The 15924-nt window shown below is 37.7% G+C and overlaps 1 pseudogene; it reads left to right on the forward strand.

The window, feature by feature from the left end:
* The first annotated feature begins 2201 nt into the window (after window positions 1-2201).
* Window positions 2202-3785, forward strand: LOC124108435 (protein lin-54 homolog; annotated as a pseudogene).
* Window positions 3786-15924: the final 12139 nt, after the last annotated feature.

The raw sequence follows: 15924 nt of genomic DNA on the forward strand, positions 1-15924 counted from the left end.
AGGAATTTTTAGTTACAGTGAGTTAAAAGTATACATGTTTTCCTGAGTGTTTAGGCGAATTCAGGTAGCATTTAATTAGTATTCTAAGAGTTGTCCTGTTCTAAAACAGGAATTATTTAGGAAGTGGTAGATCATAGTCCTTTGTTGCCTTGTTTAAATTTTTTAAAAATAATCAAATTTGCAAATAAAATTTAAAAGGTCTTCCTTGAATTAGGTCACACATGTGTTAGTGTGGAAGAGTGCTAAGATTACTAAATCTGCTTCATTGTTCAACATCTGAAAAGGGACTTTTGCCTGGTTAATTAAAAAAAAAGTCACAGTAAAGCTAGAAAATAGGGTCAGTGTCTTAATAAATTACTGAACTTCTGTTTGTGACTTCATTTGTTTTATTAAGTTTATGATAAATTTCTCAAAGTGATAACAGGAAGGATTTTGCAGTCTCATGCAGTTTAAAATAGATAGCACATTCAATATCCCAGTACACAGAGATGCTATTTAATTATTTATGATTTCTCTTATATCAATGCTGTACCAGGGTGTCCTTATTTATTTCTCTGAATTTTCCATTTTCAAATTACTCAGCCTAACTGAGAGCACTTATGAGACTGCTCTGTTGGAGGTCCAGTGAGTCTATAGTTCTGTCATTTGAAAACACATGTAAGGGGCTATGGCTGTAGCTCAGTGGTAGAGCTCTTTTCTAGCACATGTGAGGCACTAGGTTTGATCCTCAGCACTACATAAAGATAAACAAATAAAATAAATGCAGGTTGTCCATTTACAACCACAAAAGCATTAAAGAAAAAAAAAGAAAGGAATATATGTAAGGATAAAAAATGGTAAATAAAGGAAAAGTAGTATGATAACTAATGAGAATACTAGTTATTTGGCAGAATGCAAGTCTACAAGTAACTAGTGCAAAGCCTATGTCAGTAGGTATAAATGTTGGTTTATAGTTTAACAAATTCTAGTTAAATATTTGTTTCTTTCCCTTTCTACTTTCAAGGTTTAAACTGATTTCCTGTTAAAATATGATTGATTTACCCACATGCAAATGTTTTAATGAAAGTGTACAGTGTGGCTTTCATTTTCATTGTTGACTGGCAGTTGGTTCACTTTTTTAACAAGGAATCCATGGATTACACACATGTTTTGTTTTTTTTTTTTTTTTTTTTTGGGGGGGGGGAAGGAAACCTGTAGGTCAAAACCAAAGTTTTTGGAATTTGTTTAGAATATTTATTGTTTGGATGAGACCTTATTTGCAAAATTTAGGAAAAAAAATCAGAAAAATATCAATAATTCAATTTTCAGCTTGCAGCCAGCCAGTGTTCTGGCTATGGAAAAAAGAAGCTCCCTAAACTGGGAAAGTTTTAAAAGATTTACTTAAGAGGTGATAAATTACCAAAAATAACCAAATACTAAATAAACAAATAAGTAAAACAAAAAAAAATAAATGGGGGGTTCTGAGGCTTTGGAAGCATCTGAGGTAGCTCAGGACATGAGGGATCCATAATTCCAAAGACATAAGAAATGCACTGAGGTAAATTGGACACTCTTGGAAAGGTAGGGGTTAAAATATGCATGCTGTTGAGATGCAGAGCAGTTATAACACAAAAGTAAGGACTTCAGCTTGTTAACACAAGTTTCGAGGTCCCACCTTTTCCTGGAACATAGTACTTTTACTAACCTGTATTAGTTTATTAATGCCTCAGATGCATGTGTAATCTTTATGGTACTAACTCAAAGATTAATAAAGTAGAACCAGTAGATGTAAAATGGAATATCTGAATATACGATTAATGTAAAAGAAGAAAGAAAGCAGAGAAAATAATAATACAGTAGACTGTACCTTTTTGGAAATTAGATTATCATGGTTAAAGACTCTGTAAATAAACTTTAAAGCATTGAAATGGTGTAATTTAAGGAAGAGAACTTCATGGCATGTAAATCATATTTTAGAATCTTTTAAAAGAATATGAGATGAGTAGAACAACATTAAATGGAAATGGACAAAATACTCCAATTATAAGTTATAGACATAGTGAATTATGGGATGAAGTGGTAGGATGATGTGGGGCTTGTGATTTTGAACAAACCTGGGTTTGTGTCTTGGAGGCACCACAGCTGCTAGGAGCCTCAAGAATGCCTTGTGAGGAGGCAGTGGTGCCTCCTGTGTTGCACCTGATCACCTTTCTAGCAGGAGAATGATCATAGAGGAGGTGCCAGATGAGATTGCTAGGAAACCAGGAACACCAAACTGTGGTCCAGTAATCATGAAGTTGATCTTTGCAAAACCAATTAATAGTAAATCAGTTACAGAAAAGACAACTCAATTATCACCATCAGTCATTGCAGGTAAGGTTCTTTCACAGTCTACCCCTGGAACTCCATCAAAGACCATAACAATATCTGAAAGTAGTGTTATTGCATCACTTTTAATTCTACAATGCAGGTGCCAAATAAAATAGCCATCTCACCTTTGAAATCACCAAATAAGGCAATGGAATCAGCTGTGCAGACCATCACTGTTGCAGGAGTGAGCATATCACAAATTAAGACATATATTCCTCTGGAAACTGCTCCCAATTCCTCTGGAACTTCTGGAAATTCACAGAAGATTCAAGTGCCTGGAAGAAAGTTTCATAATGTCTGATTTGTTACTGACACAAAAGCCAGTATCTTAACCCAACCAGTTAGTCAGAATACCAGTAAAACAATTAAGCCTCTTTAGGAATCAAAGCCAGTGGTTGTTAATACAACCCCAGTTCAAATGTCAGTTCCATTTTTCCAAGCTTAGGCTATCCAACAAGTTGTTCCCAAATCCATCAATCCAGCTTCATAAATAGTAACTAACAGCCAACCACATCAATGGCTTATCATGCCTTCAATGTCACTGTCACAGATCCAGCCCAACCTCCCTAACCTACCACCAGGTACTGTCCTGGCACCAGCTTCAAGAACAGGGTTATGCAGAGCTTCCAGCTCAGTACATTTCTCAGCCACAGCAGTCTTCATATGTGTGTATAGCAGTCAGCTCTAATTTTACTGGAACATCTGGTATCCAGACCCAGGCAAGTCTTCCACTCAATGGCATAATCCCATCAGTATCTGCCAGTCGGCCCAGAAAGCCATGTAATTGTACAAAATCACTGTTTGGATTTATAATGTGATTGCTTTGTAAATGGCAAATTTTATAACAATTGCAGTTGTACTAACTGTTATAACAATTTGGAACATGAAAATGAAAGGCAAAAAGCAATAAAGGCATGTCTTGACAGAAATGAAGAAGATTTTAAGCCTAAGATAGGGAAAGGAAAAGGGGAGAATCATATCAATGTCACAGCAAGGGATGTAATTGCCAATATCAGGATGTCTTAAAAACTACTGAGTGCTATGAGGCAAAAATAATGTGTTCCTCGATATGTAAATGTGTTGGTTGCAAGAATTTTGAATAAAATCCAGAAAGAAAGGCATCAATGCATTTGGCAGGTGAAGCTGAAGTAAGAGTGCAGCAACAAACAGCAGAAAGACTAAATTATCTTCTCAGATTATTTCAGACTTGCTTACTAGGCCAACAGTGGCTTTGAATATTGGAGGAGGAAAATTGCCATTTATGTTTATAACAAAGGAAGTAGTAATTGCCTTCACACCCAGCCAGAGCAGAGACAAGAATAGAGAATCAAAGGCAGCAGCAGAGTGGGTGATTCTTGAGGCATTGGGATGATTTTGATATGCATCATCAACTCTGCAGGAAAAGCAAAATTGACCCTGGTACCATGAATTGCTAACTTTTGCACATGACTGATAAATGGACCTGTACAGAAATGTTAAGGATGTTTGACTTTCTGGAAGATAGTATAACAATTACTGTATTTTAATTCAGTCCTTTTTAAGAAGAAATATGAAATTATAATATTAAAAGAGAAGAAGTTTTAAATGAGGAAATGAGAACATTTTAAATCTTAGTTAATTCTATGCCCCTTATAAATTGGATTTTTCTTTTAAAAATTTTTTCTTTACTGTATTATATAAATTCCTAATTTCCTTAAGAAACAGCGAAAGCAACATTGGTATTGCCCAGTTATTCTTTAGTTTTAGATTTAGAATAAACACAGATAGAATGTCTACATTATCAAATTATGGAACATATTTGAATGACATCTTGTATTTCTTTTTAAGAAAAATTAGATTTTTTAGGGTGAATTCTGGAATATGCTATTTTACTTTTGAAAATCAGAAGGGGAAGATATCCCCAGGCACATTTTTTAAATTAAGTAGTTATATTTTCAAAAACACATAAAATATTAAGGTACAGTAAGTGATTTTCAGAGGAGGAAAGTTTTTCTTTAATGAGGAATAGCTAACATGCTTAGGTATCTCTCCATTGTCTTTCAGAGGTGGCATGTGTTTGAAACAATAAATTGTTGAAGTGATTACTGGGTATTGTTAAAATGGGGTATTTGTGAATAGAATTAAACATTATGTAGTGGTAACATAGATCTTCACATAACTATCAAATATAAAATTTATCTGGGATGAGAAATAAGGAATATAGAAGCTGCAACAGATGAGTTTAGGGAAAGAATTTTCATCAATACAGTTCTCTTTGTAGACATTTGAACTAAATTCTTTCAAACCAATACATGATTCTTACTTTTTTACCCAAAATGGACTGCCTAACAAAGCATTCAAAATTGTAGTGGGATTTGTATTTATAAGGGATGTTTAATATGCCATTATTTTTAACTAGTGATTTGGTAAGCTGAAGGTATCTGTGTTTTTAAATAATTGCTAAAATAACCTAAATCATTTTCAGTAATTTAATAACTGAATTTATGAGCCTTTTTAAAAATAGGATTCCAGATTTTATGACAAGAAAAAAACATGTTGGTATTCAGGCATTCTGTTCGGTACTTTAATCCTCAATAATTATTAGTCTATGATCATTTCTTTTCTTCCAGGACTCCATAATTGCATGTATTAAATGTATATATATATATATATATATATATATATATATATATATATATATATATATATATATAGAATGAAAAACCAATGAAATCTTGAATTCTCTAAGTATACTATTGAATACAAGTATTAAAAGTGGACACATTTAGGTTTGGGCTTGTGGCTCAGTGGTATAGCACTCATCTAGCATGGATGAGGAACTAAAATTAGAATATATATTTTAAAAGTGGACACTTTTAGAATTTAAAAGTGATGGAGATGGGGTTGTAGCTCAGTGGTGGAGCTCCTGCCTGATGTATGAGGCACTGGTTTTGATTCTCAGCACCACATACAAATAAATAAAATAAAAGTATTATGTCCATCTACAACTACAAAAGTACTTTAAAAATAGAGATTGAAGCAAAAACATTTCTCAACATAATTAGTGTTATCTTTTTATATGTTAGGAAAAGGTATTTGCAAAATAAAGATTTTAAATGAATCCACTTAAGTAGTATAATAAAACATCATATATCTGGAAATAATTCCAATGAAAGATGTGCAAATCTTTACACAGAAAATTGAATGCAATTTGAGAGAAGTAGAGATGATTTCAAAAGGAGAAATCCCATCTATGTTCATTTACCAAGAGGCTTGACATTACAAAGATTGTAGTTCTTTCCAAATTAACCTTAGATCATTGCGGTTTCAATATGAATTTCAGTGGGCTTTTGCTCTTGTACAAGAAAACTGACAGAGCTGATTGTGGGAATTACAAGAAATGAGGAAGTGCACTATTACAAATATAATATTGAAAAACAAATTTGGAGTCTTTGTCTACCAGAAGTTGAGACTTATTTTAATGTTGAATAAGACAGTTTAAGTTATTCAACGGTCTTGTGACTTGTACTATCACCTACATAGAAAAATAGGCCCCAGTAGAACATAATGTTGAAGTAGATCCTTGAGTTAGTTTTTTCACTCATTAGTAGCTGACCTTGCAGGGCAGTGGATCCTCAGTTTGGAATTAGTGCAGGGTAACCTGGACAGCTACCCAGGGTAGAGGGACAACCCTTGACTCCTTCCTACCTTTCCACACAGAGATCAATACCAGGTGGGTTCTGGCTCTCAGGTGAAATGTAAAACAATGACCTTTCTAAAAACAAAAATGCAGGAGAAAATTTCTGATGAAGCACCACCACAATAATCAAGGAAAGGATTGGTAAATTGTACCCCACTTAAAATGGTCAGTTCGTCCAGTAGGAGACTAATAAGGTGAGACACAGGCTGGAGTAGACATTAGCAGTGCACATATAGGGCAGGACACCCACAACTGAAAACATGATTCATTAGACAAATTGGGGCAAATGGAGTGGTGACCAGGGTGGGTCAGAGTGCCTGTGGCAAACAAGACCTGTAAGAGTGTGGAGGTTGCCATGAAAATTGGGGGCCCTTAGGTGTTGTGAGTCAAGTTACCCCAACCTGTTACCCTTCTGTGACCCTTCTGAGACTAGCAAACTTAGGTTTTTATAGTGCTCACACCAAGACTTCCGTTCTTGCTCTTGCTCCTGCTCTTGCTTCTGCTTGTAGTGAGAACAGGTAATTGCTTTTTTTCCTTGAAAAGACCAGAGCACAGTAAGGGAAAACAGAAATTACTGCACTCAGATATCTATAGGCTCAAAGAGCCCATGGAATATACCTTAGGCACTGGCTTCCCATTCCCCTAGCCTGTGAACACCAGCCAGGTTGGTGTAAGAGCATTGGAGTGATTTCTCTTTTTAAATAATGCACCCTTTGGTGGTTGTCCCATGTTCATTAAAATCCCTCAGTGGTTTTCATCAACACTCCATTTACTTTACTTTGTTCATTAATTTTCCCAGAAACCTAAGTACTCACCAAGAAAAAAAAAATCACAGATTTGCCTAAATAGGGCTGTGGAAATAGGTGTTTTAGGATAAGTTCTATTGTTGTATTCTAATTGCATATGAGGCAGTGTTATGACCATGCACCTTGCTACTTGTTTCATGTTTCATATTCATATAATTTTAGGTCTTGTTGCCTCCTCACCTAGAGAGGATAAGAGAAAAACTAGCAGAGAATATCAACAAACTGTGGGTTATGAATAAAATTGAAATTGGCTGACAGTATGTTCAGGTACATGATTTTAAAGTATATTTTCATATTTTATTAATTCATCTTAATATGAAACCCTTTTTCTCTCATCCTGCTGTGAGGTGACGTGAGTCAATTGGATTGATTTTTTTCAGCATATTCATTTTTGCATAGGTTTTACTTTAATGTTCTATAGGGACTGAGATTATTTGTAGGCTCATTAGTTGCCTAAGTCATTGAAAGTTATCTGTCTTTGAGATGAAAGTTATATTTTAAAATCGAGATTAACAGACAATGGGCAGAGATTGCTAAGCCACTTAAATAACACCTCAAGCCAGAAGTAAAAAAACGTAAGTCAGAATTTTATTGAGGATTTTTGCATCTATGTTCAACAGGGATATTGGTCTGTAGTTTTCTTTCTTTGAGGTGTCTTTGTCTGGTTTCGGAATCAGGGTGATGTTGGCCTCATAGAATGAATTTGGCAGAGCTCCTTCTTTTTCTATTTCCTGAAATAACTTGAAAAGTATTGGTATTAATTCTTCCTTAAAGGTTTTGTAAAACTCCGCTGTATACCCATCCGGTCCTGGGCTTTTCTTGGTTGGAAGTCTTTTGATTGCTTCTTCTATTTCATCTATTGTTATTGGTCTGTTTAAGTTGTGAGTATCCTCCTGACTCAGTCTGGGCAAATCATATGACTTAAGGAATTTATCAATGTCTTCACTATCTTCTATTTTACTGGAATATAGGTTTTTGAAATAGTTTCTAATTGTCTTCTGTATTTCTGTAGTGTCTGTTGTGATATTGCCTTTTTCATCCCGTATGTTAGTGATTTGAGTTCTCTCTCTTCTTCTCTTCATTAGCGTGGCTAAGGGTCTGTTGATCTTATTTATTTTTTCAAAGAACCAACTTTTAGTTTTGTTAATTTTTTCAATAGTTTCTTTTGTTTCAATTTCATTGATTTCCGCTCTGATTTTAATTATTTCTTGCCTTCTGCTACATTTGCTGTTGTTTTGCTCTTCCTTTTCTAGGGCTTTGAGATGAAGTGTGAGCTCATTTATTTGTTGGTTTTTCCTTTTTTTGAGGAATGACCTCCAATCGATGAATTTCCCTCTTAAAACTGCTTTCATTGTGTCCCATAGATTCCGATATGTTGTGTCTGTATTTTCATTTATCTCTAAGAATTTTTTGATTTCTTCCTTTATGTCTTCTGTAACCCATTGATCATTCAGTAACATATTGTTCATTTTCCATGTGATGTAGGATTTTTCCTTCCGTCTTTTATCATTGATTTCCAGTTTCATTCCATTATGATCAGATAAAATGCATGGTATTATCTCCACCCCTGTATATTTACTGAGGGTTGCCCTATGGCATAATATATGGTCTATTTTTGAGGAGGATCCATGTGCTGCTGAGAAAAAAGTATATCCACTTGATGATGGTTGATATATTCTATATATGTCAGTTAAGTCTAGGTTGTTGATTGTGATATTGAGTTCTATAGTTTCTTTATTCAGCTTTTGTTTGGAGGATCTGCCCAATTGTGAGAGAGGTGTGTTGAAGTCACCCATAATTATTGTGTTGTGGTCTATTTGATTCTTGAACTTGAGGAGAATTTGTTTTATGAACGTCGCAGCACCATTATTTGGTGCATAAATATTGATAATTGTTATGTCTTGTTGGTGAATGGTTCCTTTTAACAGTATATAATGTCCTTCCTTATCCCTTTTGATTAATTTAGTCTTGAAGTCAATTTTATTCGATATGAGGATGGCCACCCCTGCTTGCTTACGAGGACCGTGTGCATGGTATATTTTTTCCCAACCTTTCACCTTCAGCCTGTGTATGTCTTTTCCAATCAGATGTGTCTCCTGGAGGCAGCATATTGTTGGATTTGTTTTTTTTAATCCATGTTACCAGCCTATGTCGCTTTATTGGAGAGTTTAAGCCATTAATGTTTAGAGTTACTATTGATATATGGTTTGTACTGCCAGCCATGTTTGATTATTTATCTTCTTTTTTTTTTTTTAATTTAGTTTGTTTCTCCATGGTTAGCTTTCCCCCCGCCCTCTGTCTTTATAGAGGCACTTCCCACTGATGGTTTTGGTTATTGTTTTTCATTTCTTCCTCGTGTAGTGTTTTGCTCAAGATGCTTTGCAATGCTGGTTTTCTGGCTGCAAATTCTTTTAGCTTTTGTTTATCATGAAAGATTTTTATTTCATTATCGTACCTGAAGCTTAATTTTGCTGGATACAGAATTCTTGGTTGGCATCCATTGTCTTTCAGTGTTTGAAATACGTTGTTCCAGGATCTTCTCGCTTTCAGCGTCTGTGATGAAAAATCCGTTGTTAACCTTATTGGTTTACCCCTGAATGTAATCTGCCTCCTTTCTCTTGTAGCTTTTAGTATTTTCTCTTTGTTCTGTATATTGGATATCTTCATAACAATGTGTCTTGGCGTTGGTCTACTGTGATTTTGTGTGCTCGGTGTCCTGTATGCATCTACAATTTGTATATCCGTTTCCTTTTTTATTTCTGGAAAGTTTTCTGTAATTATTTCTTTCAGCAGGTTACTCATTCCCTTGGTTTGAATCTCTGTACCTTCTTCTATCCCGATGACTCGTAGGTTTGGTTTCTTTATGTTATCCCATTTCTCTTGGATGTTTTTCTCGTGGTTTTTAACCAGCCTTTCTGAGTTGGCTAGGCTCTTTTCAAGATGATATATTTTGTCTTCATTATCTGATGTTCTGGCTTCTACTTGCTCCACTCTGTTAGTGATACTCTCAATTGAGTTTTTAATTTGGTTTATCGTTTCCTTCATTTCTAGAATTATTGTTTGGTTTTTTTTTTTTTTATAATCTCAATCTCCTGATAAAGATGCTTAACTTCTTCTTTTATCTGTCTATGTAATTCATTTTCAAAGTGTTCTTTCACTGTTTGGATTTGCTGTCTCGTATCTTCTTTAAGGTTCCATTCCATCTGTCTAAGGTATTCCTTGAGTTCTTTATATGACCATTTTTCTGCTGACTCTAGGTCCTCCTGACTATTTAGGCTGTCCTTCATTGTTTGTACTCCTTTTCTTCCTTGCTTTTTTATGCTGCTCATGTTACTTCTTGTTCTGTTTGACTGCTGAGTTACTGTTTACTCTTATACATTTATTTGATGCTTGAGAGGAAAGATATTAGAAGGGAAGGGAAGAAGTCACTAAAGAGAATGAGAGTAGGCAGGTAGAATTCAAGGAAGGGGGAATAAGAAGATTGAAAAGAAATGAAAAGACAAAAGAAACAAGAATAAAAAAGATTAGATAATAAAGAAAGAAAGAAAAGACGAAAAAAAATTTTCACAAAAATAATAGTGATAATAAAAAATGAAAATTAAAATTAAAAAATAATAATAATAATAAAATAAAAAATTAAAAAAATAGAAACATTGAAAAAAAATTAAAGAACAACAACAAATAAAAATTGAAAATGAAAGAAAAAGAAGAAAAAAAAAGAAAAAGAAAAGAAAAAAAACTGATAATAATAATAATAATAAATGCAGTCCTAGAGTTCTATTAACTTCTCTTCCAGTAGGTGGAGCTGTGCCCACTGGGCCAAGCTTCTCCTCTCAATAGGTGGGAACCATTCACTGTGCAGCAGCTCTTTCTCCTAGACTGGGCGGGTCTCCAATCCTGAGTGTCTAGGGCCTTGTCTTGTGTTTCCTCAAGCCAGGCCGTGCTCACCTGTGGCGCTCACCACAATACTGGCTACACGCCAGGTCTGCTGCTCCTGGGAGCCCTGTTTTCATGAACACCTGGGCTCACTCTCCCTGTTTGCCTCCCTCAGACCCTAAGTTTGTAGAGCTTGGGGCTGAGATCCCCCAGCGAATTTGCTTGCCCTCCTGTAGCCACGCTCCCGGTAGCTGGTGCAAGAGACCTCAGTTGTCAGCACTGGTGGGAGCAGTAGCCGGGAGTTCCGCGCCGCGAGTCCCGCGCCACTCCTGATTCCCTCGGTCTGGTTATTGCGTTCACAGGAGAGCTGGGAGTGGCCCTTAAGGTTTCCCCGCTGTGTGGAGAGAGATGGCTAGGGGATTACACACCTGTCGTGCTGGTTTCACTGCAGTTATCTCCTCCGCCCGTGACGCCATTTCTCTGCCATGGTGATATCCCATGCAAATGGTGACCGTTTGTTCCCTTTGCCGGATGACCAATGCAACGGGTGGGTCCTGACTGTCTCTCCCAATCCCCGTTTCAGTCCTGTGGCCACTGCCTATGAAGGCTCGGTTGGCTTTTACCTCTGTAAGTTCCTAAGGGCCGGCCAATTATTTCAGCGGGATCGTTAGTGCTGAGTCACACGAAGCAGGCGAACCGGAGCTTAATTGCCTCCGATTCGGGCTCTGTGTGTGTGTTCTGAGGGGCCCAGCCTGTACACCCCAGATCCACGTCAGCTCAGCATTGCCTAGTGATCCTGAGCAAACAGCATTTAGACAGTTTACGGCTCCCTATGCCCACGCAGTTGAAGATGTCAGAGACTTGATCTCTCTGCACCTGCCACCATGTTACATCACCTCAGTAATATTCATGTTGCCCTTACAGCTTCCTGGTATAAGCAAGTTCTTGGGATTATACAAACTGCTGCTTCTGTTTCCAGTGCAGATTTCTAGAAATGAAACTCTGAGCCGCGCTGACGAGCATCCGCGCTTGTCTGCGACCGTAGCAGAGCCGCCCTGGCGAGCGTCCGTGCTTGTTTGCGACCGTAGCAGAGCCGCCCTGGCCTCCGCAGCTCTTCAGCCCGGTGTCAGGCCCCAGGGGCCCAAGCGGCTGCCGCCGCGGCTCTCTGTCCCCCTCCTCCGGAGCACGGGTCCCCTGGCAGGGGGGTGCAGAACGACCCCAGAGCAGGCTCTGCCCGAAGGTGCAGCGGCGAACAGGCCACAGAGACGCTCGAGGCTGCAGTCCAGCCTTCGGAGGACAGGGCTCGGCACGCAGCCCAGCTCCAACCTCTAGGTGCGGCTGCCGGACAGTGTATACAGAGCCATCAAGACAGCAAGCAGAAAGCAAATGGCGGCTCCCGCGGAGTGGATTTTCGGCACAGAAACCACAGCCCCGCCAGCAATCCCAATCCACAAACTCTCCCTGTATAAAAAATATTCAAAAAAAAAAAAAAAAAAGGCGGAGCGCACTGAGCTTTCTTTGCCTCGGGTACTTACAATCCACTGCTGATTACACATTCAGCTTCTCTGCCCGGAGCAAAGCGAAAGAGGAAGCAGATGGGAGCAAAGCGCCCGCGGCTCTGAGCAGCCAAGCGTCTCTTTTTCGATTTCTTTGTTCTTCCTGCTCCTTGGCAAAGTGGTCCACTACAGATTAACGGTGAAAGGAGCTTTAACAGACTGTGCGAAATCTCTATTAAAGCCGCTGCTTTGAGCACCACACTCAGCACTTCAGCAACCCCCGTACGCAGCGGCCATCTTCCAGTTTTAATACAGCAATTTGAATGTTTTGCTAAGTGTACTGAGTCATCTACCTACTCAACAAGGTGATACCAAATCGCTGCAGTTTCTATTTAGGTTATTTTCTTCTTATTCTTAGCTGCCTAATCTCAGTCCTACTGAATTATTAATTCCCCAACTGCTCTATCTTGTGTTTATCATCTGAGATAACAACATTAGAGGCCATGTTAATAAAAAGTGCAAATAAGAACCAGACTCCCTGCTCCTAGCAGACGGTTTCAGACTCCCCCGCGCTCCCCCCACCCCCCTGCCACACACACACACCTTGGTGGAAGATTATGGCTTTCTTCCCCAGATATCCATTAGTCCAACTACAGTAAAATCCGTCTGTCTAAGCAGTGCAAAAAGTAAACCCTGGTTCCTCTTCACACTGTTCCCTGTAACCAAGATAGATTGATAGATAGATGGGACTTTTTATATGTAGTTCTTTACATTTAATAAAAGAAAGATAAATTGCTATGTCAAACACAATATTCACTTGGTATCCCGATAGTCATGAATGATTTGCTTGCAACCTAATACATCTCCTTAAATGCTTCTGTCCAACTTTTCCCCCATTCCCACCAAAGGCATGATGTTTCACAGGTGATCAGTTAAGAGATTTATTAAAACCATCAAAATAACCCAGGATGATGTATTCTATTTGCTTCTGGAGGAAACAGTGCTTGTGGGTTTTTGGACTAACATGCACTCGCTTGTTTAACAGGTGTCTACACTGCACTAAGTGGATACGGCAGAGTTCAGGATGTGACCGGTAAGCGGGGTGGGGCTGTTCATGCAGCTGCAAAAGAAAATCTTACCTGCGAGATTTTCAGAATTTTTCACATTAAATGCCACCAGACTAAACGCAATTGTATATTCATTCAATTATGTGAAATGCCATTTCGATACCTATTTAATTTTCCCCCTCATTTTAGACATATAAAATGGTATAGCTATAGTTAATTCCACATCAAAGACTCAACTCCATAGAGAAGGAGAGGTGAGAAACACTCAAAAGAGGGGGAAATGCATTTACTCTGATGAACACATCCAAATTTGGAGCTTGGCTGCCCAGATTTCCTCTTACTCCTCCTCACAGGTGTGGCTGACCTACCAAAGCCCCATGAAGAGACAGAGAAGGTTCAGGTCCTTCCTGAACAGCCCTTTAAAGGAGCAATCAGGATAAAAAGGCAATATCACAACAGACACTACAGAAATACAGAAGACAATTAGAAATTATTTTGAAAACCTATATTCCAATAAAATAGAAGACAGTGAAGACATCGATAAATTTCTTAAGTCATATGATTTGCCCAGACTGAGTCAGGAGGATACTCACAACTTAAACAGACCAATAACAATAGATGAAATAGAAGAAGCAATCAAAAGACTTCCAACCAAGAAAAGCCCAGGACCGGATGGGTATACAGCAGAGTTTTACAAAACCTTTAAAGAAGAATTAATACCAATACTTTTCAAGTTATTTCAGGAAATAGAAAAAGAAGGAGCTCTGCCAAATTCATTCTATGAGGCCAACATCACCCTGATTCCGAAACCAGACAAAGACACCTCAAAGAAAGAAAACTACAGACCAATATCTCTGATGAACCTAGATGCAAAAATCCTCAATAAAATTCTGGCGAATCGGATACAAAGGCACATCAAAAAAATTGTGCACCATGATCAAGTAGGATTCATCCCTGGGATGCAAGGATGGTTCAATATACGGAAATCAATAAATGTTATTCACCACATCAATAGACTTAAAAATAAGAACCATATGATCATCTCGATAGACGCAGAAAAAGCATTCGACAAAGTACAGCATCCCTTTATGTTCAAAACATTAGAAAAACTAGGGATAACAGGAACTTACCTCGACATTGTAAAAGCTATCTATGCTAAGCCTCAGGCTAGCATCATTCTCAATGGAGAAAAATTGAAGGCATTCCCCCTAAAATCTGGAACAAGACAGGGATGCCCTCTCTCACCACTTCTATTCAATATAGTTCTCGAAACACTGGCCAGAGCAATTAGACAGACGAAAGAAATTAAAGGCATAAAAATAGGAAAGGAAGAACTTAAATTATCACTATTTGCAGATGACATGATTCTATACCTAGAAGACCCAAAAGGGTTTACAAAAAAACTACTAGAACTAATAAATGAATTCAGCAAAGTGGCAGGATATAAAATCAACACGCATAAATCAAAGGCATTTCTGTATATCAGCGACAAAACTTCTGAAATGGAAATGAGGAAAAACACTCCATTCACAATATCCTCCAAAAAAAATAAAATACTTGGGAATCAACCTAACAAAAGAGGTGAAAGATTTATATAATGAAAACTACAAAACCCTAAAAAGAGAAGTAGAAGAAGATCTTAGAAGATGGAAAAATATACCCTGTTCATGGATAGGCAGAACTAACATCATCAAAATGGCGATATTACCAAAAGTTCTCTATAGGTTTAATGCAATGCCAATCAAAATCCCAACGGCATTTCTTGTAGAAATGGATAAAGCAATCATGAAATTCATATGGAAAAATAAAAGACCCAGAATAGCAAAAGCAATTCTAAGCAGGAAGTGCGAATCAGGCGGTATAGCGATACCAGACTTAAAACTATATTACAGAGCAATAGTAACAAAAACAGCATGGTACTGGTACCAAAACAGGAGGGTGGACCAATGGTACAGAATAGAGGACACAGAGACTAATCCACAAAGCTACAACTATCTTATATTTGATAAAGGAGCTAAAAGCATGCAATGGAGGGAGGATAGCATCTTCAACAAATGGTGCTGGGAAAACTGGAAATCCATATGCAACAAAATGAAACTGAATCCCCTCCTCTCGCCATGCACAAAAGTTAACTCAAAGTGGATCAAGGAGCTAGATATCAAATCAGAGACTCTGCGTCTGATAGAAGAAAAAGTTGGCTCCGATCTACATATTGTAGGGTCGGGCTCCAAATTCCTTAATAGGACACCCATAGCACAAAAGTTGATAACAAAAATCAACAAATGGGACTTACTTAAACTGAAAAGTTTTCTCTCAGCAAGAGAAACAATAAAAGAGGTAAATAGGGAGCCTACATCATGGGAACAAATTTTTACTCCTCACACTTCAGATAGAGCCCTAATATCCAGAGTATACAAAGAACTCAAAAAATTAAACAATAAGAAAACAAATAACCCAATCAACAAATGGGCCAAAGACCTGAACAGACACTTCTCAGAGGAGGACATACAATCAATCAACAAGTACATGAAAAAATGCTCACCATCTCTAGCAGTCAGAGAAATGCAAATCAAAACCACCCTAAGATACCATCTCACTCCAGTAAGATTGGCAGCCATTATGAAGTCAAACAACAACAAGTGCTGGCGAGG

The sequence above is a fragment of the Marmota monax genome, unplaced genomic scaffold (genome assembly GCF_021218885.2).
Source record: "Marmota monax isolate L192 unplaced genomic scaffold, Marmota_monax_Labrador192_F-V1.1 WCK01_AAM20220418_F8-fsc02359, whole genome shotgun sequence".
In the NCBI taxonomy this organism is placed as follows: domain Eukaryota; kingdom Metazoa; phylum Chordata; class Mammalia; order Rodentia; family Sciuridae; genus Marmota; species Marmota monax.